The sequence below is a fragment of the Tachyglossus aculeatus genome, chromosome X1 (genome assembly GCF_015852505.1).
Source record: "Tachyglossus aculeatus isolate mTacAcu1 chromosome X1, mTacAcu1.pri, whole genome shotgun sequence".
NCBI classification, from domain to species: domain Eukaryota; kingdom Metazoa; phylum Chordata; class Mammalia; order Monotremata; family Tachyglossidae; genus Tachyglossus; species Tachyglossus aculeatus.
Window position 1 is genome coordinate 67,492,422 of NC_052101.1, and position 23,544 is coordinate 67,515,965.

Consider the following 23,544-nt stretch of genomic DNA (forward strand, 5'->3'; position numbering starts at 1 on the left):
TGGGATAAGGCAGGGCTAGGTGAGTAGACAAGAAGTAAGGAAAATTATACTCAACCTGTCAGTCTTTCTATGGCGATGTCATCTACCCCATAGAAATGTGGAAGTTGAGTCAGTTCCAGTATTCACTGTAGTTATATCTTTTTAAATTTGGTATGTGTGGCCTTAGAGTCATTTAAAAATTAGTGCAGTGTAATGGATGTGGGACTTCAGATCACAGATCAGCTTTAGACATTAAAGGCAAACACGTTCTTCTTTGGGAGCTTTCATGTTTAATTAGATCTGCAAATTAAACATTTTTACCCCTATAACTATAAATCTAAGCCAAGTGGTACCTTGCCTATTTGGCACAAAGAAGAAATATACAAGTCTAGCTTTGTAGGTAATGGTGAGTCACTGTTTCAGCCTAAAGTTAAAATAAAACTTTAACCCAAGAGAATATTCTATATAGTTTCTGGAATAGTTTAACACCAAGTGCTACATTTTTAAAGGGACAGCAACCAGACTTTGCTATGTTACACAGCAGTCTTATACATGAAGTGTAAGCTCGTTGTGGTCTGGGAACATGTCTACCAACTCTGTTGTATTGTACTCTCCCAGGCACTTACTACAGCACTCTGCACCCAGAAAGTGCTCAGTAAATACTGTCAGTTGATTTGCAGACTCAAGAAGGGATTGAGCAGTGACTTGCAGGTGTAAATGGTCACTTATTCCAAAGTCTGCCAATGCAACTCTGTGTCCCTGAATATTTCTGATTCCAGTCATTGGGTGATGGGTACTGTGGGTCCTGCATTAGCCTCTTAAACCACATACAAGTCTTCTCTCCCACTTATGGATTTATTTATGCCTGCCCTTAGCACTTCTGTATAGATGTATACTCAATTGAACATTAAATTGCATTTATTTGGATTCCACAGCTTGTGAATTTTCCTTTGCCTGTCTCCCCTGTTAGAACATAAGCTTGTTATGGGCAGGGAACATGCCTTGTGCTTATATCGTATTTCCCAAATGCTTGTATATTGCATCGAAGCAGCATGGCTTAGTGGAAAGAGCACGGGCTTGGGAGTCAGAGGACGTGGGTTCTAATCCCAGTTCTGCCACTTGTCTGCTGTGTGACCTTGGTCAAGATTCTTAACTTCTCTGTGCCTCAGTTACCTCATCTGTAAAATGGGGATTAAGACTGTGAGCACCACGTGGGACAACCTGATTACCAGCAACACCAGTATCATTTTACATGTTGGTTTAACTTAAGCTTCTTTGCATTCTATGGTAGAATTCTAATTTTTTGCATTTTTTTTCCCAAAGTGTTCAGCATGTTTTCCATGTGTTCTTTGGGCTATTTGGTGAATGTAGGTATCTGGGAAGTGAGTCATAAGAGGAGTTCCGTGTCTTAGAGCAGCTCATCACCCTCCCCCTCCCCACAACCTGTCAGTAAACTAGTGAATGGAATTTGAGAAGCAGTGTGGCCTAATGGAAAAAGTGCCAACCTGGGAGTCATAAGGCCTGCATTCTAATCCTGGCTCTGCCATTTACCTGCTATGACCTTGGGCAAGTTATGTAACTTCTCTATGCCTGAGTTTCTGCATTGGTAAAGTTGGGATTCAATACCTGTTCTCGCTCCTATTTAGTCTGTGAATCCCGTAGAGAAGCAGCGTGGCTCAGTGGAAAGTGCATGGGCTTGGGAGTCAGAGGTCATGGGTTCTAATCCCACCTCCGCCACTTGTCAGCTGTGTGACTTTGGGCAAGTCACTTAACTTCTCTGTGCCTCAGTTACCTCATCTGTAAAATGGGCATTAAGACCGTGAGCCCCACATGGAACAACCTGATCACCTTGTATCCCCCCAGTGTTTAGAACAGTGCTTTGCACATAGTAAGCGCTTAACAAATACCATCATTATTATTATTATTATGTGGGACAGGGACAGTATGACCTTATTATCTTGTATCTACTACAGTGCTTCGCACATAGTAAGCTCTTAAATACTATTATAATTGTCATTATTATTATTATTATTATTATTATCATTGTTACTATCATAACTGCAGTTAAATCCTTGGGATGTTAAGCACAGTACCCATTTAGGTCACACTCTTTACAGCATAACAGATACAGGAAACTATCAAGGAGCAACACCAATGTCGCTATACTATTTTCTTAGATCTGGCAAGTGTTTGACATCATGAACAGACCAAGGCTCTGGCAACTGTTAAGCAAATCCAGCTGTCCTGAGATCCTTGTGTTACTCTACAACAGTATGATTGGTCAGGTCATAGTTGGAAGGTGCCCCCTATGACCCTTTCTCCATCACCATTGGAGTCAAGCAGGACTTGCATTGTAGGTCTGGTCCTGTTATTTGATGCTTCTCTGCTTAAGGATGCCACAAGGGAAGCTGGAAACTAGAGTCAGAATGTACTTACAATCTGTTGGGGAGACTTTCAGCTCAATAGACAATGAGCATCATCAAAAGTTTTCGACACCATTATTCATTGTAGAATTTCTTAGAAATGTAGTAGTTGTTTTTATTTGCCCTGGCAATAATTAGAATACAATGGTATTGTTTTCTGAGTGTGTTTATGAGATTACTTTATGGTGCAGTGGTATCCCCTCTAGCAGATAGTAAGTTTGGTCATAGAAATATTTGCTCTTGTAAAACTTGAAAATTGGATGGTTAATATTCCTTCAACTCAGAATTAGGCCATGAATCACATTATCCTACTATTGGAATTTAAAAATTATTTTAATCTATTAAAAATACTTAAGTATTTTATTTGTGTTAGTCTATGACACTTTACACAGCTAATTGCAAAAATGTGTTAATGTTGAAAATAATTCAGCTGATAATGACCTGAAAGAATTCACTTGGCATTAATTCTCTAAGACATAAGACACAAGACATAGGGAAGCAACATGGCCTAGTGGCTACAGCACAGGCCTGGAAATGAGAAGGACCTAGGTTTTAATCCCAGCTCCACCATTACCTTCACTTCACTTCACTTCTCTGTGCCTCAGTTACCTCATCTGTAAAATGGGGATTTAAGACTGTGAGCCCCACATGGGACATGGACTGTGTCCAACCTGATTACTTTCTATCTACCCCTGTGTTTAGAACAGTGCCTGGCACATAGTAAGTGCTTAACAAATACCATTTAAAAAAAAAATCACTTGGCACCCTGTAGCCAACAAATCTCTGACCAGCCTGGGAAAGGACAAAGGATGGAAATTCTGTATATAAAAAAGAAAGTGGAACTTTAAAGTGTATCTTATTGAAAGGTCCACTAGGGTGATAATGCAAGCTAGATCCAATCTGTTCTAGTTAGAAGAAGCTACAGCGCTACTCCATCAATTTCAGGGATTTGTACTCTTTACACAGCCACCATCGTTAAAACGAAAATAGTAAATTAGAGGGATTTTGAAGCTATTTTAGTACTTTGAGCTAATTATAGACCCTTTACCCATTTATCATTTGGTTAGGTGGAGTTAGTACCTTATAGAAGCATTTCAAAAGCAAAATAATAATACAGTGGAAATCTGCTAAATACCTTAAGCTCAGTGGTCCATCCATCCAATACTCTGTCTCCAACAGTGCCAACAAAGGAAGCTGTAACAAAAAAAGTGTTGACATCACCCTTCACAGATAGGGATGTACCATCTAGCATCCCTGACTTTCTCTCTAATAACTTATTATGGACTTCTCCGTATATTTACCTAAGCCTTCTTGAATCTCTTGATATTTTATGACCATATAATTTCCTGTAGTAACAAATCCCATATGCACAGATTTCCCTAGCAGCTGCTACAATCTATGAGCTTCGCTGTAGGAGTAGTAAATTTAAGTGAACCAGTGGGCTGCAGAGGTGACAAGTTCCTGCTCCTGGAATAGGTGGAAGATGCTGTTTGATGTCAACAACAGGGCAGGCTGTTCCAGAGGGTGGACCCAGCTTTAGGCAATAAAGCAAGACAAGTGGTTGTCTTGGGGCAGCACATGGTGAGGGCTGCTGAGGCCTGCTTCCTGTTACACTCAAGATTGCAGCCTCTAGGGATATTTAAGATGGTGCACAATCCAGGATCCACATCAAGATGGCTTCCTTGCATGCACAGAGGTCCCCTATAACGTTGTGCATGCATGGCAGCCATCTTTGTTTCATTTTTCAGTCATCCTCCCTTTTTCCTCAAATCTTCCTGACATCCACTGAACTTAAAGCTCTGCCACAAGGTTAGTTTTACAAATTGGGCTCTTACCTCTTGGCACAGATGGTTCTGGAGCCACCATTGCAAGAGGTATGGCACACATAGCAGCTGCCAAAAAGATTTATGTTGGGACCAGTAGGTTTAAATGCAATTATGGCTGTCTAAGATGAATTCCATGCTGCAGTTATTAATAAATGTGGTATTTGTTAAACACTTAGTTTGTACCAAGCAGTGTACTGAGTGCTAGGGTTAGTGGAAAGAGCATGGGCTTGGAAATCAGAAATCGTGGGTTCTAATCCCTACTCCGCCACTTGTCTGCTATGTGACCTTGGGCAAGTCACTTAACTTCTCTGTGCCTCAGTTCCCTCATCTGTAAAATGGGGTTTAAGACTGTGAGCCCCACGTGGGCCAACCTGATTACCTTGTATCTACCCCAGAGCTTAGAACAGTGCTTGGCACATAGTAAGCACTTAACAAATGCCATTATGATGATGATGATGATGATGATGATGATTACAAGATAAGCAGATCAGACACGGTCCCCATCCCACAAGGAATTATAGTCTAAGGGAACAGGAGAACAGGTATTGAATCCCCATTTGACAAATGAGGAACCTGAGATACAGAGTAGCTAAGTGATTTGCCCATGGTAATATCCAGGCAAGTGGTGGAACCATGATTAGAACATAGCTCTATGTTCTGTCCACTAGGCCCTGCCTCTATCCTGTCAGAATGCCCCATAAAACCTTTAGACTGTAAGCTCCTTGCGGGCAGGGAACATGTCTACAAACTCTGTTGTATTGTACCCTCCCAAGCACTTAGTACAGTGTTCTGCACACAGTGAGTGCTCAATAAATATCTTTGAGTGACTGAATAATAATCCTTTAAGGAGATCTCTATATCTGAGGTTACCAAAAAATGTTTTCCGCAAGCCTTGTTTATCTTTTAAAATGCTTTATTTATGAAGTGCTCTCTTAGAATATTAAAACACCAAATAACCAACTTCAAGGGTGGACATTTTGAGTTCATTTTTATTCCCATCCTTCCTCTGTGATATAAATCTACTTAAAGTGTTCTTTTGATGCCACCTGCAGAGATAGAATCCTTTTCCTAAAGGCCTACCTGACACTAACACCTCCAAGTTTCCCTTTAATAACTAGAACCTATTGTTTGTGCATTTATGTAAACCTTTCTTGAGCCTTCTTTTATCCAAAAATTCCTTGATAATGTCCCTAATTGTTCCTTATAAATATCCATTTTTTTCCCAGTTTAATTTTGCTGGGCAAACTTTTGCCTAGAGAATCCCCATTTATTAAGGAGATGCTGTGCATTCTAGTAGTGATAGTTGTAGTAGTTGTAGTAAATATGAGTGTCCATTGTGTGCAACACACTGTATTTAGCAATTGGGAAAGTACAGCATAAGCATGAGACACATTCCCTGCTCACAAGGAACTTATACTTTAAGGGGAGAGAAAGACAGTAAAAAATTACTAATGTGGTAAATTGCCTGTACAATCAATCATATTTATGCATGTAAGTGGGGAAGGAGGGTATAAATAAATATGTAAGTTCTAGAAAGCCTTTCATGGAATCTAATCATCAAGATCTGCACCAATATGAGGACTCTTAGCATAGTGCCTCAGCACTTAACACAGTGCTTGGCACATAGAAAGCACTTAACAAATACCATTACTATATTTCTGCAAGGACCTTTTTCTAGTTCCTCCTAATTAAACCCTGATGCTGTTCTTTGGCCCTGTGGTTTTCTCCTGTTTTTACACAAGCAATTGCTTGAATATTTCAACCCCACTCTTAAATAAGAGAAGCAGCATGGCTCCAGAGCACGGGCTTTGGAGTCAGAGGTCAGGGGTTCAAATCCCAGCTCTCTGCCACTTAGCTGTGTGACTTTGGGCAAGTCACTTACCTTCTCTGTGCCTCAGTTCCCTCATCTGTAAAATGGGGATTAAGACTGTGAGCCCCACATGGGACAACCTGATCCCCCCAGCGCTTAGAACAGTGCTTTTCACATAGTAAGCGCTTAACAAATACCATCAAAAAAATCATTCCTAGGAGGAAGAAAAAGAACAGGGGAACAGAGATGGATCTTAAATTACAAGTGACAGAGTGAGAGCAAAAACTCAGGCCATGGTATTCCCTCTTGCTTTCCTACCAGCTTCAAACTAGAATTCCTGAGAATAGGCATTGCTGAGGATAGAAACTTAACCTCACAAAAGAAAAAAAAAAACATGATTTTATATTTTCCTGTTCGCATATTGTAGTGCATCTACTTTTTCTCATATGGGAAGCAACAGACCATCACACATACAACAGAGTCCTTGAAATTTTGATCCCCATCTGGCTGGGGAACAGAGATTTCCCAAAATTCTCTGGTGACATCCTCTGTCCATTTATAGGTGGTAATCTGGTCACAGCCTGTGAACCATCACATCCCAAATAAATCCTATTTGTGAGAAGTTACAAAATATCCCTTGTCAAGTAAGATTAATTATACAGTGAATTGTTCTCTGTGTGCTTCTCCTGGAGTCATTGATGTAAAAGGTTTAGGAAAGACTTCTGTATCCAATGTAGAGACACAGTATCAACTATTGCTTTGCCTCAAAAATATCAACATGGCTAAAACCAAAGAGTACAGAATCAGTAAAGCCAGTGTAGCTACCAAATTCAACAACGTAGAAAATCACTCTTCTGGAAATATTTCTGCGGCAATGCTGGCCAATATATTCATTTATGCACCATCCCTTGTTTTCTGGGTATGTGGCCCTTCCCTATGGGGAGGGCAGTTAAACCCACCAAAGCCATTTTAACCCAGAATCATGTGCAAACAATTCAAGTCCTAGAGATACCGGGGTTCCAACCCACTTCTCCACAAGTGATCTGAGTGTGAAACCCCCTGTGATCTTTCCAAATGAAATGTTCCAACTAATCATTAGAATCACCCAGCATTGTGTTACTTGTGGAGTCATAACATTTTAGCATGGTAAGACTTCCACCACTGGGGGAATGCTTGAGGTAATACTAATTTGGGGGTTTGATGGCATTCTAAAATTTGATACTACATAGCCTTCAGATAGTGCCAAAATGTTTTTAAGTTGTCTATTATGTTTCTTGGATACAGAGGAGTGATTCAGCCATAGCTAAAATGAATATTTTTTTTCTAAATGTCTAAATGTCTAATGCCTAATTTTTTGTAAATAAATAGTTGAATTTTCTTCATTGTTGAAGAGCTTCCCATATGCGGGGTTTTTGCTGTTATTAAAATCAATTCAAAGCAGTATTGGCATCTGAAGACAAGTTGAGAGGATTGAATCGGGAAACTTCTTATGCAATGACTATTTCTTCATGGTTTATTTTATGGTGATAAAATTAAGTGATTCAAAAATCCAGTCCAGAGATTAACTAAACAAACTTGGTTGTTATTTTGAGCCTTAAGAAATGCAAAATCCTTAATTGCTAACAACTGTACATTGTATTATCTCCACTCAGCTAAATGTAATATTAATTGCCACTCTCACCTCCCATTAAGCAACATAACCATGGGCTTCCTCCATGAATTGACGACGGAGTTTTTAGAATATTATTCCCTTGTATTTAGATCCGAATGAGTGCTCAAATGTCCTCTGTGATAGAGTCTCTTCTTACCCTTGTGAAATTGGTTGTGTGAATTATCCCTGTGGAATTGGTCCCTCTTGGGCTTTGGCACATAAGGGTGTCTTCGCATGATGGATTTTTCTTCATTTATTTTAAATTAATTGAATGATAAGTTTATGGAAAGTGGTACATTGTGATTCCTCACAACCCAGTTTTGGTAAATAACACTAAGGCAGGGCTGATCAAGTATATCGATTCGCATTGCTTCAACCTGGGCTTCAGCTTTCATTACACAGTCTATTCCCAGTGGGCTAAATAAAGTGGCTTAAATGAGGATGAGAGAAACAAAAAGATTGTTATCACTCTCTCCCAGAGAGAAAGTCAACTGTTTCCACTCAAATGGCCAAATCACCCAAACATCACTAAAATGCTTGTTTAAACATGTTGCCTGGAATATATTATACTACTAATCACTTCTGCTTACGACTCAGTCTTTAATTTCTAGTTTTCTGTGGTCTGGTTGGTGAAAGTGGTAGAATTTTCCCCTTTAGAGACTTTTAGAGGCTTAGTTCTGTGTTCTCTTCTATTCTCCATCTACACCCACTCCCTTGGAGAACTCATTCACTCCCATGGCTTCAAATACCATCTCTATACAGATGACTCCCAAATCTACATCTCCAGTCTTCACCTCTCTCCTTCTCTGCAGTTTCTCATTTCCTCCTGTCTTGAGGACATCTCTACTTGGATGTTCTGCCCATACCTCAAATTAAACATGTCCAAAACAGAACTCCTTATCGTTCCACCCAACCCGTCTTCCACATTACTTTCACATCACTGTAGACAACACCACCATCTTCGGTCACAAGTCCGTAGCCTTCGCATTATCCTCAATACATCTCTCTCATTCAACACACATATTCAATCTGTCACCAAATCCTGTCAGCTTGACCTTCACAACATTGATAAAACTTGCCCTTTCCTCTCCATCCAAATGGCTAGCACATTAATCTAAGCAATTGTTCTATCCTGTCTTGATTACTGCATCAGCCTCCTTACTGACCTCCCTGCCTCCTTCTTGTCTTTCCCCATCTCAGTCCAATCTTCACTCTACCACCCACATCATTTATCTATTAAACCATTCAGTCCATGTGTCCCAATTCCTCAAGAACCTCCAGTGGTTGCCGGCCACCTTGGCATTAAACTGAAATTCCTTACCATTTGCTTAAAACCAATCACCTTGCCCCCTCCTAACTTACCTCATTGCTTTCCTACTTCAACCCAGTCCATACACTTTGCTCCTCTAATGCCAACCTACTCACTGTACTTTGATCTCATTTATCTTGCAACCAACCTCTCACCCACATCCTGCCTCCAGCCTGGAATGCCCTCCCTTTTCATATCTTACAGACGATCACTCTCCCCACCTTCAAAACCTTTTAAAAGTCCATCTCCTCCAAGAGGCCTTCCCAGATTAAACCCTCATTTCCTCCTCTCCCACTCCTTTCTGCATCACCTTTGCAGTTGGATTTGAACCATTTATTCAGCCCTCCCTCAGCCCCATGGCACTTATTTACATATCCATAATTTATTTATAATAATATCTGTCTCCCCCTCTACTCCGTAAGCTAGTTGTGGGCAGTGAACATTTATTTCAACTCTGTTGTATTGTACTCTCCCAAGGGCTTAGTACAGCACTCTGCACACAGTAAGTGCTCAATAAATATGATTGATTGATTTTAAGATCAGGACAAGTAGAGTGCCTGGACCAGAGGTATGAATGTTCCTTAGCATCCCATCAGCTCGATTATCCCTTGTAAATTCAAGAGAATGATAGCAATGCAACCCTCATGTCTCCTTCCTTTCCAACCTTAGCTTATAGCAAGTTAGAATCTCAAATGAAGCCACAGTTGTTGGGAACTTACCGGGCGGCTAGGCTAGGAGACAGGCATTGTTACCTCTAGACTGTAAGCTTGTTGTGAGCAGGGAATATCTGCTTATTGTTATATCATACTCTCCCAAGCAGTTAGTATAGTGTTTTGCACACAGAAAGTGCTCAATAAATATGATTGAATGAATGAATGAATATCAATGTTTCTCCTACATAGGTGCTTGGTGGTTCTTCCTTGCTCCATCCTGTACTAAGCCCCTTTTTGGCGGTTTTGCACTGGGGTTCAGTGACAAGGGGAAGCTCTGCCTGTGCTCAGTGGTTTCCATGGTTTCTGGAAGTGTAACTCCCAGCACCTCATAAAAGGGGACTGTGATTCTTAGGATTACTAGGATACCAGTCTTCATTTCCCCTATGTCAGGACAGTTGGGTGCTGTAATATTGCTTTTATAGTGCACAAGTGGAAATAGCTTGGGACACTCCTGCTTAGCTTGGCAATTTACTTATCAGGTGGTTGAAATCATTTTTGAAACCTGCTACAATGTGTCCTCGATTAGGCAGTTTTCTTCTTCCCCTCCTGGTCCAGCAGGACTCAGGTTTCTTGATTGGTAGGATCTGGTTCAGAGCATGCCTCTCTTGTGTGTGCTAGGTGATAGGAGGAGTTCATTTGGCTACTATAAAAATATGCCTAGCATTTGTTTCTCATGCAATGTGATCACCTAGAGGCATTTTGCAAAAATACAGGACTCTCTCAGCTGTCAGTGGCATGCTGCCTTACTCCCATTTTGGATGCTTGTTCAGACTTTGGTTATTAAGGGAATGATTTCAAAGGGAGAGGACTTAAGGAGCCAATTCCTTTATTGAGAACTCCAATAGACTGTAAGCTCCCTGAAGGCAGGGGTTTTATCTACCAATTTTATTGTATTGTTCTCTCCCAAGGGCTTCATACAGTGATCAGCACACAGGAGCATGGCTCAGTGGAAAGAGCACGGGCTTGGGAGTCAGAGGCCATGGGTTCTAATCCTGACTCCACCACTTGTCAGCTGTGTGACTTTGGGCAAGTCACTTAACTTCTTTGGGCCTCAGTTCCCTCATCTGTAAAATGGGGATGAAGACTGTGAGCCCCACGTGGGATAACCTGATTACCTTGTTTCTACCCCAGTGCTTAGAACAGTGCTTGGCACATAGTAAGCACTTAACAAATACCAACATTATGATTATTAATTCCAATGATGTGTTTCATTGCTAGGTCACAATGCCCATATCTGCTCAGGAATCACGCCTACCCTGAAAAGATTGCTTTTCAGTGGAAAAAAAAAAATAACCTGAATCTGCAGAAGCTAAAACTAAAATTGGGGACCAACTTAACATTAACAGGGGTTCCTTCATGCAACTAAGGGCAATGTTTCTTCAGTCATAGACAGTACAACTAGTTCTCCTATGATGCTGGGATCACAGTCTAAATGAAACCCAATTTAAGGAAAACTCAGATGACATACCTTGACCAACATTATGTGTATACAACCATTTTTCTGACATACCCCCTTTTTTATGGTATTTGTTAAGTGCTTATTATGTGCCAGGCACTGTTCTAAGCACTGGGGTAGATACAAAGTAATCAGGTTGGACACAGTCCATGTCCCTTGTGGGGCTCATAGTTTTAGCCCCCATTTTACAGATGAGGTAACTGAGTCACAGGGAAGTTAAGTGATTTGCCCAAGGTCATACAGCATACAAGTGGTGGAGCCGGGATTGGAACCCAGACCTACATTTTTTCCAGACCCACATGTAGTCACAAGAATATTTGTTAAATCGCCAAAGTACATAGTGAAAACTCTTCACTTTAGGAGAACTGACTATACACTACATAGCTTTTTGCAGGCTATGAGACAACAACAGTGTATAGTCAGTTCTCCTAAAGTGAAGAGTTTTCACTATGAGCAGGCTATGAGACAACAGTAGTGTATAGTCAGTTCTCCTAAAGTGAAGAGTTTTCACTATGTACTTTGGCGATTTAACAAATATTCTTGTGACTACATGTGGGTCTGGAAAAAATGTAGTTCTGGGTTCTAATCCCGGCTCCACCACTTGTATGCTTGAGCCAAAAAATTATTGGCCCCACCCTATTCAACCTATGTTAGTCTTTGCCCATGCCATGGAGTCCTGAGGCAAGCCATCACCTCAGGGTACAATGCCAGAAGCAGCAGGGCAACCTCTCACAAAGATGGCAGTGTCAGGGACACTGCTCAGAAATGTAGCAGTTCTCTAGCTCTTCTGAACGATGGCAGCCATGTAGCTCCTTAAAGAAGGCAGCAGCACTGCCCTTCAGAAAGGAAGTGAAAGGTTGGAATTGATCCATTAAGGGGACATAAATTGGAGTCTTGAAGCTGAGCTACCTGAGGCACTCAAGGAGTAGCTGTGGAAGTGACAGCAGAAGGACGCTCTTTCACTACATGTTGTGTGATATCATTATGTTGTGGTATATACACATGCAGGATAATGTAATGACAACGTATGGAATGGGAAGGAGGCTGATTTTTCTTTCCTGCTTAAGGTTGACTGAATGAACTCAGGTATAAGCAGAAGTGACCCAGTCAGTTGATAGGAAAACTAAGATGGCACAACCATACATCTCTGGATCCTTTATATATATGTCATTTAGGCGAGTAATTAGAAAAGTACTAAACAAAAAAAGTCAGGACTAAATAAAACAGTAAACTTGAATGCATTTACCTAATATAAAGCCTGAGTTTCATGATTGATGACAGCATCTTAGATTGTAGAAACTCTTAGTCCCAAATGAAGGAAACACGTCTTCAAGAGCTATTCATTTCCTTAATTGAAAGGAAGTAGATAACTATGGCTTTAGAGTAAGTGCTGGGAATTGATGTGAACACAGGAAATTGAGTAACTTTAAAAGAGTTGAAATGCCTGGAATTTAAATTTGAGTCCAAATTTTTAAAAAAAGAATTCATCATTATACCTGCACTCAACAAAAGTGGCAGAGAAGTGGCACGGAGTAGTGGATAGAGCACAGGCCTGGGAGCCAGAGGTTCATGTGTTCTAATCCTCGCTCTGTCACTTGTCTGCTATGTGACGTGACACTTGTCAAGTCACTTCACTTCTCTGTGCTTCAGTTCCCTCATTTGTCAAATGGGGATTGAGACTGTGAGCCCCACATGGGACAAGGGACTGTATCCAACCTAATTTGCTTGTGTCCATCCCAGCACTTAGTACAGTGCCTGGCACAGAGTAAGCTTTTAACAAAAACCACAATTATCATATTATTATTATTATTAGAATTATTTAAAAATGGCACAGAAGTGTAGGAGGGGGTTAATTGCCACTCAGAGCAGGTGCCAATTAGAACAAAAGACAGGGGAATAAATTAACCTCAAACATTTGGTCCTATGTGCTCCAGATGCCAGAGGCGCCGCAAGTGTGTTTTGGGAGTTAAGATTATGTACATGAAAAAAAGCAATGCTATTACTGGAACAGATCATTGATATATCCAGTTCAGTATTCTGTCAGTGGCAACTGGATGCTTGGAAGAATGGTGTGATCATCACTCTTCTTGACATCCATCCTAAGATTTAAGAATATGCCATCTAGTCTCTCAAGGCTCCCAGGACCCCTACTCAGTGCTCTCTGCTTAAATTAGGTTCCCACCCAGTGTATGCAGTGTCTCGTTTTGTTAATTTTTAACCAATCCCTTTAAGTTTGGATTGGCGGTCCCTTGTCCTTTTTCTGGACATCAATTCCATGTTTTCCCAGGTCCACTCCTCCATGATGATACAGACTTCAATCATGCTCCTTCTCAGCCTTTGTGTTTCCCTACTGAAGAGTTATCATCTTCTCCATCTATCCTCAAATAAAAGGTTTTCCATCCCCTGATCATCTTGCACCTTTTCTCTGTACCTTCTTCAAATCTATCAGGTCCTTCCTTGGAGGCAACATAACAGCATAACTGCACTCAGTTTTTCAAGGTGTGGTGGTAGTGTTGTTTTATATAAAGTAGCAGGCTAGGCCCATTGTTGAATTTTCTTTGTCCAACTTGATTATCTTATATCTACCCTAGTGCTTGGCACATAAGTGCTTAACAAATACCTTTTTTTATTATTGTCATTATTGTCCTTTTCCTGGTGGGGCCCAGCATTTGGTTGGCCTTTCTGGTTGTAATTGCATTTTGAAGATATGCATATTATAAATGCATATTGCATTTATAAGAGCAATCAGCAATAGCTCAGAGATCTCTCTAAATCATAACTGATGTCAAATCACCATAAATAATGTATGCCAATGACTATTTTAAGAGATGCATATGAAACTGTTTTTCTTGTTTCAGAAGATATTTCAGATGAAAATATCCAAGATAGCTAGCTATTTTAGATCAGCAAGATAGGGGTAGCCCAGAAAGGCAGGAAAGGAGACAGAATAATAGAGGCAGCAAGAGCCAGAACCAGAGACAGAGAGCTACAGAGAAAGTCTAAGCTTGTCTAGTACAGCTGCATACACTCACATAGGCAGCAATTATGCAGCTGCCAGGATTTTCTTCATCACTGCTGTTCATATTACAACAGTTGGGATCCTGCCATGGCAAGCTGTATCCTGGATATCTCTGGCATTGCCAGTAACACAGCGATGTGACTGTGCTAGAAACCTCCAAGAAACAATTCAGGAAATGGAAGCGGTTCCTTAGGAGGAGGAAAAGGAAGCTGAGCAGCACCTCATCCACTCTCTGACTGATGCACCACTGGGTTCCCATTGTGTTTCCTCGCAAATAGCTGAAAATGAGGCCTCAAAGGGTCCCATGAAGGCTTTTTGACTTGAGGAATGTGACCCCAAATTTTGTGGCTATTACAACCTAACAAAGGACATCTGATCACTTTAAACATACCTCACTTAACTCCTTTAGGTGTGATACACTGACATTCCAGAATAGACTTAGTCATGAAATGAAGAAGCATTCCTGATTTCTAGGAAGACAGCAACTCATCATTCAAAGATTTCCAGTCCATTATTGGAACTATCTATTTTTCTCTCTATAGATACCATTAAATCAAAATGTCCTCCAGAGTTGAATATTATTCAGGCAACAGAGATATTTGGAAAGGAACCCGTAAAAACATTAGTTAATCAAAATGATGATACAGCAAACATTGGTTTAATTTAAATGTGAGTAGTTCAGCTAACAAGAAATCCATGTCATTTAATCAGACTTCTTATGTAACAGATTAGCTGCAGTTTCCAAATGTTTGTGCCTCAACAGGTATCTTTTGTATTGGGTTACTAAAGGAGACAACACCTCAAAGTGGATGAATTAGCAATCCCTCCATCAGAGAGTTGGCAATCATTTTGAGGTAAATCAAGATTTATTGTACTCTGAAGGCAGAAAATATGGGTGCCAGATGGTACTTGCATAAGTGAAAACTATGAAATGTATCAAGGCCTCTCTTGCAAGGTACAGAACATGTTTTTATGCTTATTGGATCATCCTTGAGGAAATTCTGAAAGTAATGAGTTCATTTGAGATGATTGTAGCTCCAAATAATGTATATGTGAGATAATCTATTAGTTTTAGGTTATTAAAGGAAGGCAGACATATTGTGACTAAGAAATATGCTGGGATTTTAACCAGTTGTATAAGGGCCAGTTGTTTAAGGGCTTTAAAGGGCAAAGACCATGTTTTTTACTTTATTTGTATTCTCCCTAACACCTAGTGAAGTGTTCTGTACATTCATTCAATCATATTTATTGAGGGCTTACTGTGTGCAGAGCACTGTACTAAGTGCTTGGGAGAGTACAATACAATAGACACATTCCCTGCCCACGAGCTTACATGGTATGTGCTTAGTAAATGTGACCGTATTGAATGAATGGGAATCTCAAATAAATCAGATTGGTCAGTGACCACACTAATTTATAAAACACCTGTGTAAAAACTTGTGTAGGTAAATCAGTCTTGGCATTAATCATTCTCCCATACACCCCTTTAATGCTTAACTCTGAAGAGGGTCAGGATAAGAAACACTGTCTATTTTCCACATATTATAGCTGCCTATATTCCAACAATCTGAGGAAAGAGAGGACATCATTGTTAGGATGGAGGGGAATGGGAATTGACTGCTCCAGAATGGTCTAAAAGCATTTGGGAATGAAATCCCGACTGCCATGTTGTGCATATTTCTTCCAGTTGCACGGTCATCTCAATCCAGTGGGCAATCAGAAAAGAAGGTAAGAAAAGGAGAAAAGACCACCAAACAATAAAAGTTTGAGATTTCACTTGCGTAAATCACACATAAATCTTTGCAGTACCAATTGCATACATAAATTAAAAGTCATCTTCAGTAGGACATCACCAATCCTTGCAAAACCCCACTGCATTAAGGAAAACTCATGTGGCAAAGTCATCTGGGAAACACCAAGTCCTAGTGAAAAGAGCATGGGCCTGGGAATCAGAGGACCTGGGTTCTAATCCCCACTCTGCCACTTTCCTGTGTGACCTTGGTCAAGCCACTTAACTTGTCTGTGCCTCAGTTTCCTCAGCTGCAGAATGGGGATTCAATACCTATTCTCCCTCCCTTGTGGGACAGGGACTATGTCATCACTTTGCACAGTGCTTGGAAGATAGTAAGTGCTTAAAAAACACAGTTAGTGTCTGCTGTGTGACCTTGGACAAGTCATTTCACTTCTCTCTGCCTCAGTTACATCATCTGCAAATTGGGGATTAAGACTGTGAACCCAGTGTGGGGCAGGGACTGTGACCAACCCAAATACCTTGTATCTACCCCAGCACTTTGTACAGGGCCTGGTGCATAGTAAGTGCTTAAGATATACCACAATTAATATTATTATTATTATTATCATTATCTGTTTCCATGCCATATGCTCACAAGCCATTTTATCCAACATCTCAGCAACCTGTGTCTAAACAGGCTCGTGTTGTTGGACAAATGTTCTCTAATTCCCTAACAACATTCTAGACTAGACACAGAGTGAAAATATGTACTGTGGCAGAATTAAGTATTTATGTGTATGGATAGGCTAGAGCTTAGGTCAGTATGTGTCAGTCCAGAGCAATGCCATGTTGCTATTTTTTAGGTTCACATATATAACAAAACCCTCATTAGGAGGAAAAGGGATGAAGCCCTGTCCAAATTGGTGAAAAATATAGATTGAAAAATGTATATCAAATGTACATTAAAAATAGAGTTTGACTATAGTTTTGTGACTGTTTCTTCCTGTCTAGGCACATATTCCTGTGTATGTGCTAAATATAGGTTTAGTTTCTTGGTGTTGAACTGGTCGATCTTTCTCTGGCTCTTTAAACTGGCCTAGAGCAACTTTGGATTCAAGAGGTGTCTCTGCTTCTTTCATTCTTTCCTGCTGCTTTGCATTACTCCTGCCCCTAGTAGTAGTAGTAGTAGTAATGGGATTTAAGTGTCTACTGAATGCAATACACTAGAGTGCTACATGTTTGGGAAGGACAAGAGAAGTACAAGAAATAGTCTCAGCTCACTAAGAGTTTACATTAAAATAGGACTGAACATATATATGATGGGCATAAATAAATACATAAGTGTAAAAGGAGGCTGGCAGGTTGATAAGATTCAGGGTACTGATAATCAGGGAAGGCTTATTGGAAGAAGTGAGGTTTTACGAGGGCTTTGAAGGTGGGAGAGGCTGAGGTCTGGTGAATTTGGGAGCAAAGAGAATTCCATACCCTGGGAAAAAGCATACGGAAGGGGTCAGAGGTGCATACAGGAAGATGTGAACTTGAGAGGAGCACAGCACAGAGTGGGAGGAGAACAGATAAGATAAGTAAGGTGGAAATCAACCTTGAAATCAGTGGTAAGAACAGTTTACTTGATACAGAGGGATATAATACAATTTAATGAACATAAATAAATATTGGAGGGTTTGAGGAGAGGGGAAACATATGTTGAGCAACCTTTCAGTAAGATGATCCTTGGCAGCATTGTGCACTATGGACTCAAGAAAGCATGAAGGCAGGGAAACAAATGAGGAGGACAGCACCATAGTCCAATCATCATATGACGAGATATTTGAACCAGGGTAGTGACTGTATGGGCAGAGAATAAGAGCAGGTCCTCACGATGTGTTTGAAGAAAACTCTACAGGTTTTAGTAGTTGAACAGATGTGGGAGTGGAATGATAATGAGCAGTTGAGGAAAATATCAAGGTCACAGGAAGGGGATGATGTCAGTGGAGATGGGAAAGTTGGGACTAGGGGAAGGTTTAGAAGGGGAGATGAGAAGTTCAGTTTTGCTCATATTGAGTTTGAGGTGCTGGGTGGTCACTCCAGTGAAGGTGTCTTGGAGACAATAGGAGATGTGGGATTGGATAAAAAGGGAGAGGTCAGGGCTAGAGAGGGAGATTTGTGATTGTTATGCCTAGAGGTGGTATCTGAAGCCTTGTGAGTAGATGAGGTTCCCAAGAGATTTAGTCTAGAGGGATAAGAGCAACGGACTTGTTAAGTTCAGTGTCGGGCAAATCCTTCTTTATACCAAAGCCTGCCTTCCATTGTGTGCATTAGAGAGGACAAAAAGAGTAAATTAGGGCCAACTTATCACAAACTTCAGACTAATGGTTTACAAGTTAATGGGACTTTTGTTGCCTATCTGTAAATGTATAGATTAATTTATGTATTGCTATGCATATTAATATACAACATAATACAGAATATACAATATACAATCACATCCCTCCAGGGAAGGATAGTTAGAGGAAAAACTTGTAGAAGGGGCAAAGGGCACTTATGTCATTTGACACAGTTATACTGTATCAAAAAAGTATGTTAGCAATGAACAAGGCTCAATCCAAAATGCTGCAGCTGGACATTACAAAGGGGTGCATTGTTCTGAGCTTGATATTCTGTTAAATCATTGGCAGGACACAGTGCAGACTGAATTAAGACCCCACACACATACACACACCAAGGAGTTAAGTTCTGTATTCCTTTGGACCATACAGTTGAATGTTGTTTGTATTGTCATGTCTTTTATCCCACCATGCACAATATGAACCTATGGTTCTATGTCTATTAGCCATATTGCCCATGGGGAAATGGCTTTGGGCTGATGAAGCATGGTTTTTCCTTTCCCTATTCACCAAAGGCTCGCTAGCCAAGGTTGCAGTAATAGAGCCTCATCTCTGGACTTAATTCACGTGGTTAAGAGGTAGCTGAGAATGTCCCTCTAGACTGTGAGCCCGTTGTTGTGTAGGGACCGTCTCTATATGTTGCCAACTTGCACTTCCCAAGCAGTTAGTACAGTGCTCTGCACACAGTAAGCACTCAATAAATACGATTGAATGAATGAATGAATGTGCTGAGAATCCCTCTTCCAATCCCTGATCATAAATTTATCAATAGAAAAACTCAGCCTTTTATCACAATGTGGAAGTGGAATAGTTAACCTTTCACCATATCCAGAGATGCATTGAGGTCACCAGGCTGAGGTGATCAACTGTATTTCAGAATTCATCCATCAATCCTTCTTCTGGTTTATGAGTCATAGTTTAGCCACCTCTGCTATACACTTTCCACTCACTTTGCTTAGTGGATCAACTACCCTTGAAAATAAAATAAAATACAATAAATAATGGCTATTTTCTTATAATGTGTAATGGGGTGGGATAAACGAGCCTTTTTTCCACCTAAAGCTAAGCATTAGAAATAGTCCCTATTCCAAAAGCCAAGGTTTTAAATACATTTAGTGTTCAAGAATAAACTCTGTAAAAGCAGAAATTATGTATTAGATAAATCCTGTAGAACTCCAAGCACACATTCATTCATTCAATCGTATTTATTGAGCACTTACTGAGTGCACAGCACTGTACTAAGCACTTGGAAATTACAGTTCAGCAACAGAGACAAATTCTACCCAACAACGTTATGGTGCTTAGTACATTCTAAATTTTTAAAAAAAAGTTCAAGGGGAAAAATATCTATTAAAATTATTTCTTTCATTCATTGAACTGTGAAAGCACATGATTTCAGGTATTTGACACAGTCAGACAAGTCGCCCACAATCTCTATCAAGTTTGGTTCATTCATTCATTCAATCATATTTATTGAGCGCTTACTGTGTGCAGAGCACTGTACTAAGCACTTGGAAAGTACAATTCAACAATAAAGAGAGATAATCCCTGCTCACAATGGGCTTACAGTCTAGAAGGGGGGAGACAGACATCAAAACAAGTAAGCAGGCATCAATAGCATCAATATAAATAAATAGAATTATAGATATATACACATCAAAACAAGTAAACAGGTATTAATATAAATAAATGGAATTCTAGATATGTACATATATACACAAGTGCTGTGGGGCAGGAAGGGGGGTAGAGCAAAGGGAGAGAGTTGGGGTGATGGGGAGGGGGAGCTGAGGAAAGGGGGGGCTTAATCTGGGAAATCCTCTTTGAGGAGGTGAGCCTTCAGTAGAGCTTTGAAGTGTGAAGTAGGGAAGTGTGAGTGTTTGGTGGATTTGAGGAGGGAGAGCATTCCAGGCCAGAGGTAGGACGTGGGGCAGGGGTTGATGGTGGGACAGGTGAGAACGAGGCACAGAGATCAGACACAGTCCTCATAGTCATTACAACTTCCTTTTTAACTCCTGCTCTATAATGAATATTTGAGACAGCCATCTCCATTGTTTTTCCTATAGAAAAAGCAATTTCCCTATTTGACTCTCAATACAGAATGAGTGCTTTTAGCCATTGTGATTGGAGTAGAACTATCATTTTGGATTAGATACCACCCATAATTTGAATATTCCAAATCAAAGGGAATTCATGGGACATAATTATTTGGGAATATTTTTCCTTTTTTTAGTATTATGATCATCCCGCCCTTTGTATTGATAATTATTTAACACCTCTTTGTTAAAGAGTTAACAGCCTTGTATGAATTCCCTTAGTGAACCTGTAATGAAGGTACTGGTTGGAGCAAAGTAATTATTTCATCCAGGTGCATCACTTCCTTTTTAATTGGACAATTCTTTGAAGAAACAAGTTTCCCCACCTCAACAAAATAAGGTTGTTTCCCCCACCCCTTTTATGTTATCATCAGCCACTTATTAAGACTCCATTGTCTTCCATAAAAAGAAAACAAGGAAGGCAGAAAAATAATTTGGTTTGGGTGAGTGAACTATCAAGACTCTAAATAAGTGAAATAAATGACTATCCTGTTGTTTTGCAGGAAGGATACTTGGAAATGTTTAAATACTTTAGTAATGCAAGGTGTGCTATTGAAGCATGAACCAGCCAGAAGAATTAGGTTTTTTCTGGATTGCTATGTCTTCGAGGACCTGCTGTCAACTGAGATACAAACAAGCACTTCCCAAATAAGAGAAAAGTATCCTATTCTCCAGTAGATATATAAAGAGACTCAGAAGAAGTGAATGCCTAAACTGAATCTGAATGGCTGACTGAGAGAAGAATGGAGATAAAGTTCCTCTCCCTTGTCCCAGTAATAACATTAATAAAATACATGAAATCATGGAGACAGCTGGGTGAGTTATCTCTGCCCCAGTGGGTGATTCAGTTCTGTGCCAAGAGTTTTCTTCTTTGATCTGATAGATCAATTAATTAATCATATTTATTGAGTGCTTACTGTGTACAGAACACTGGAAGGTAGACATATCTATTTATTCCCTGTAGAAAATCAACAAGCCCAGGATTTCAGACTTTAAAGTTCCAGTCTCAAAGGAACCTAGATGTAAAGCTAAAGGAGAAAGTTCTCTGCTGGAATTCATCCTTGCAAGGACTTTGAAAGGTGATTTGGGCCTACTGACACTGGGGAGGTCTGTATGGGGACCACAGCAGCTGGTGAGCTGCCTAGAATCTTGCCTTTATTTAGAGAGTTTGAAGAGTTGGCAATCCTTGTGTGATGAGAGAGTATTCCTTAAAGTCAGGAGAAATCTTGTGAGGGAAAATGTTGCAGCTCACTAGTGTCCTGTCCTTTTCTTTCTTCAGTTGGGATTCAAGATTTAAGATATATCTCCCTCTCTCCATGCACCTTAGCTTTCTGATTTAGGAGTTTGTTTAATGTGCGATGGGTCAACTAGAGACAGTAACTGGTTTAGTAAATGGGGTGGCTTTACCCAGGGTGATATATTAACTGTCAATAACTTGTGGATTCAGATTTAAGGCACTCAATGAGTTCATTCCATCCTACCATCCTTGCTCCTCACCCACTACAACTGTCCACACCCTTTGCTCCTCCAACACCAACCTACTTGCTCTGCCTCAATTTGATCTCTCTTGCTCCTACCCGTTGTTGCACACCCTCCTTCCTGCTTGGAACTCCCTCCTCCTTCATATCCAACAGACCGCCACTCTTCTCATCTTCAAATCCCTACTGAAGTCATATCTTCTTGAGGAAACCTTACATCCCCACTCTTCTTTCCCTCCGTTCTGTGTCACCTATACCTTTCAGTCTGTATTTTGATAATCACCTCAGTTTCACCCATGCAGCACTCATACACATATCCTTCTATTCAGTTGCTTCCTCTCCTCATAATTTATTTTAATATCTGTCTCCCTGATAGATTGAAAGCTCCTTGAGGGCAGTGATTTTGTGTTCCTACTCTGTTGCAGTCTCCCAAGTATTTAGTCCATTGCTCTGCACAGAGTAAGTGCTCAATAAATACCATAGTTTTATTGAATTAGAGATATTTACTCTGCATGTAATTTCAGAATTAACTTATATCGGGGTCAGTTAGTATTGGCCTGACATCCACCCAATTCCCATAGCTATGTATTTCATAGTGACTTTTGTGGTAACCTCGCTCCAATGTCAGCAAAGCGTATAACTGTATTTTCAAGCTTCTTTCTCCAATAGTCACCAAAAATATATACCTTATCTGAGATGCTGTGAGAGCATCCCTTTTGTTTTTGTTATTTTCCTGCATTTCACTAATCCCCTTCACTTCAAGCTCTTGCCAAGATCCGCCCTTTCCTCTCCATCCAAACCACTACCCTGCTCGTTCAAGCTCTCATCCTATCCCGTCTGGACTACTGCATCAGCCTTCTCTCTGATCTCCCATCCTCGTGTCTCTCCCCACTTCAATCCATACTTCATGCTGCTGCCCGGATTGTCTTTGTCCAGAAATGCTCTGGGCATGTTAATCCCCTCCTCAAAAATCTCCAGTGGCTACCAATCAATCTGTGCATCAGGCAGAAACTCCTCACCCTCGGCTTCAAGGCTCTCCATCACCTCGCCCCCTCCTACCTCATCTCCCTTCTCTCCTTCTACAGCCCACCCCGCACCCTCCGCTCCTCTGCTGCTAATCTCCTCACCGTGCCTCATTCTCGCCTGGAATGCCCTCCCTCTGCCCATCTGCCAAGCTAGCTCTCTTCCTCCCTTCAAGGCCCTACTGAGAGCTCACCTCCTCCAGGAGGCCTTCCCAGACTGAGCCCCTTCCTTTCTCTCCCCCTCGTCCCCCTCTCCATCCCCCCATCTTACCTCCTTCCCTTCCCCACAGCACCTGTATATATGTATATATGTTTGTACATATTTATTACTCTATTTATTTATTTATTTATTTATTTTACTTGTACATATCTATTCTATTTATTTTATTTTGTTAGTATGTTTGGTTTTGTTCTCTGTCTCCCCCGTCTAGACTGTGAGCCCACTGTTGGGTAGGGACTGTCTCTATGTGTTGCCGACTTGTACTTCCCAAGCGCTTAGTACAGTGCTTTGCACACAGTAAGCGCTCAATAAATATGATGGACTGATTGATTGATTAATTCTTAATGGCCAGGGAATAGAGGCAGGTTAAGAATCATGTATGAATTAACCACACTGACCACTCTGGGTTATCTCCCATAAAGTGATCAT

General features: G+C 40.6%; 1 long non-coding RNA gene across 1 annotated transcript in view; it reads right to left on the minus strand.

Annotated features, from left to right (window-relative positions):
- The window catches only part of LOC119950060, a 289,948-nt gene that overhangs the window by 47,242 nt on the left and 219,162 nt on the right, over window positions 1-23,544 (minus strand). The window contains exon 4 of the long non-coding RNA XR_005457332.1: window positions 3,538-3,596. This is a non-coding gene — a long non-coding RNA (uncharacterized LOC119950060). The remainder of the gene's footprint in view (window positions 1-3,537; window positions 3,597-23,544) is intronic.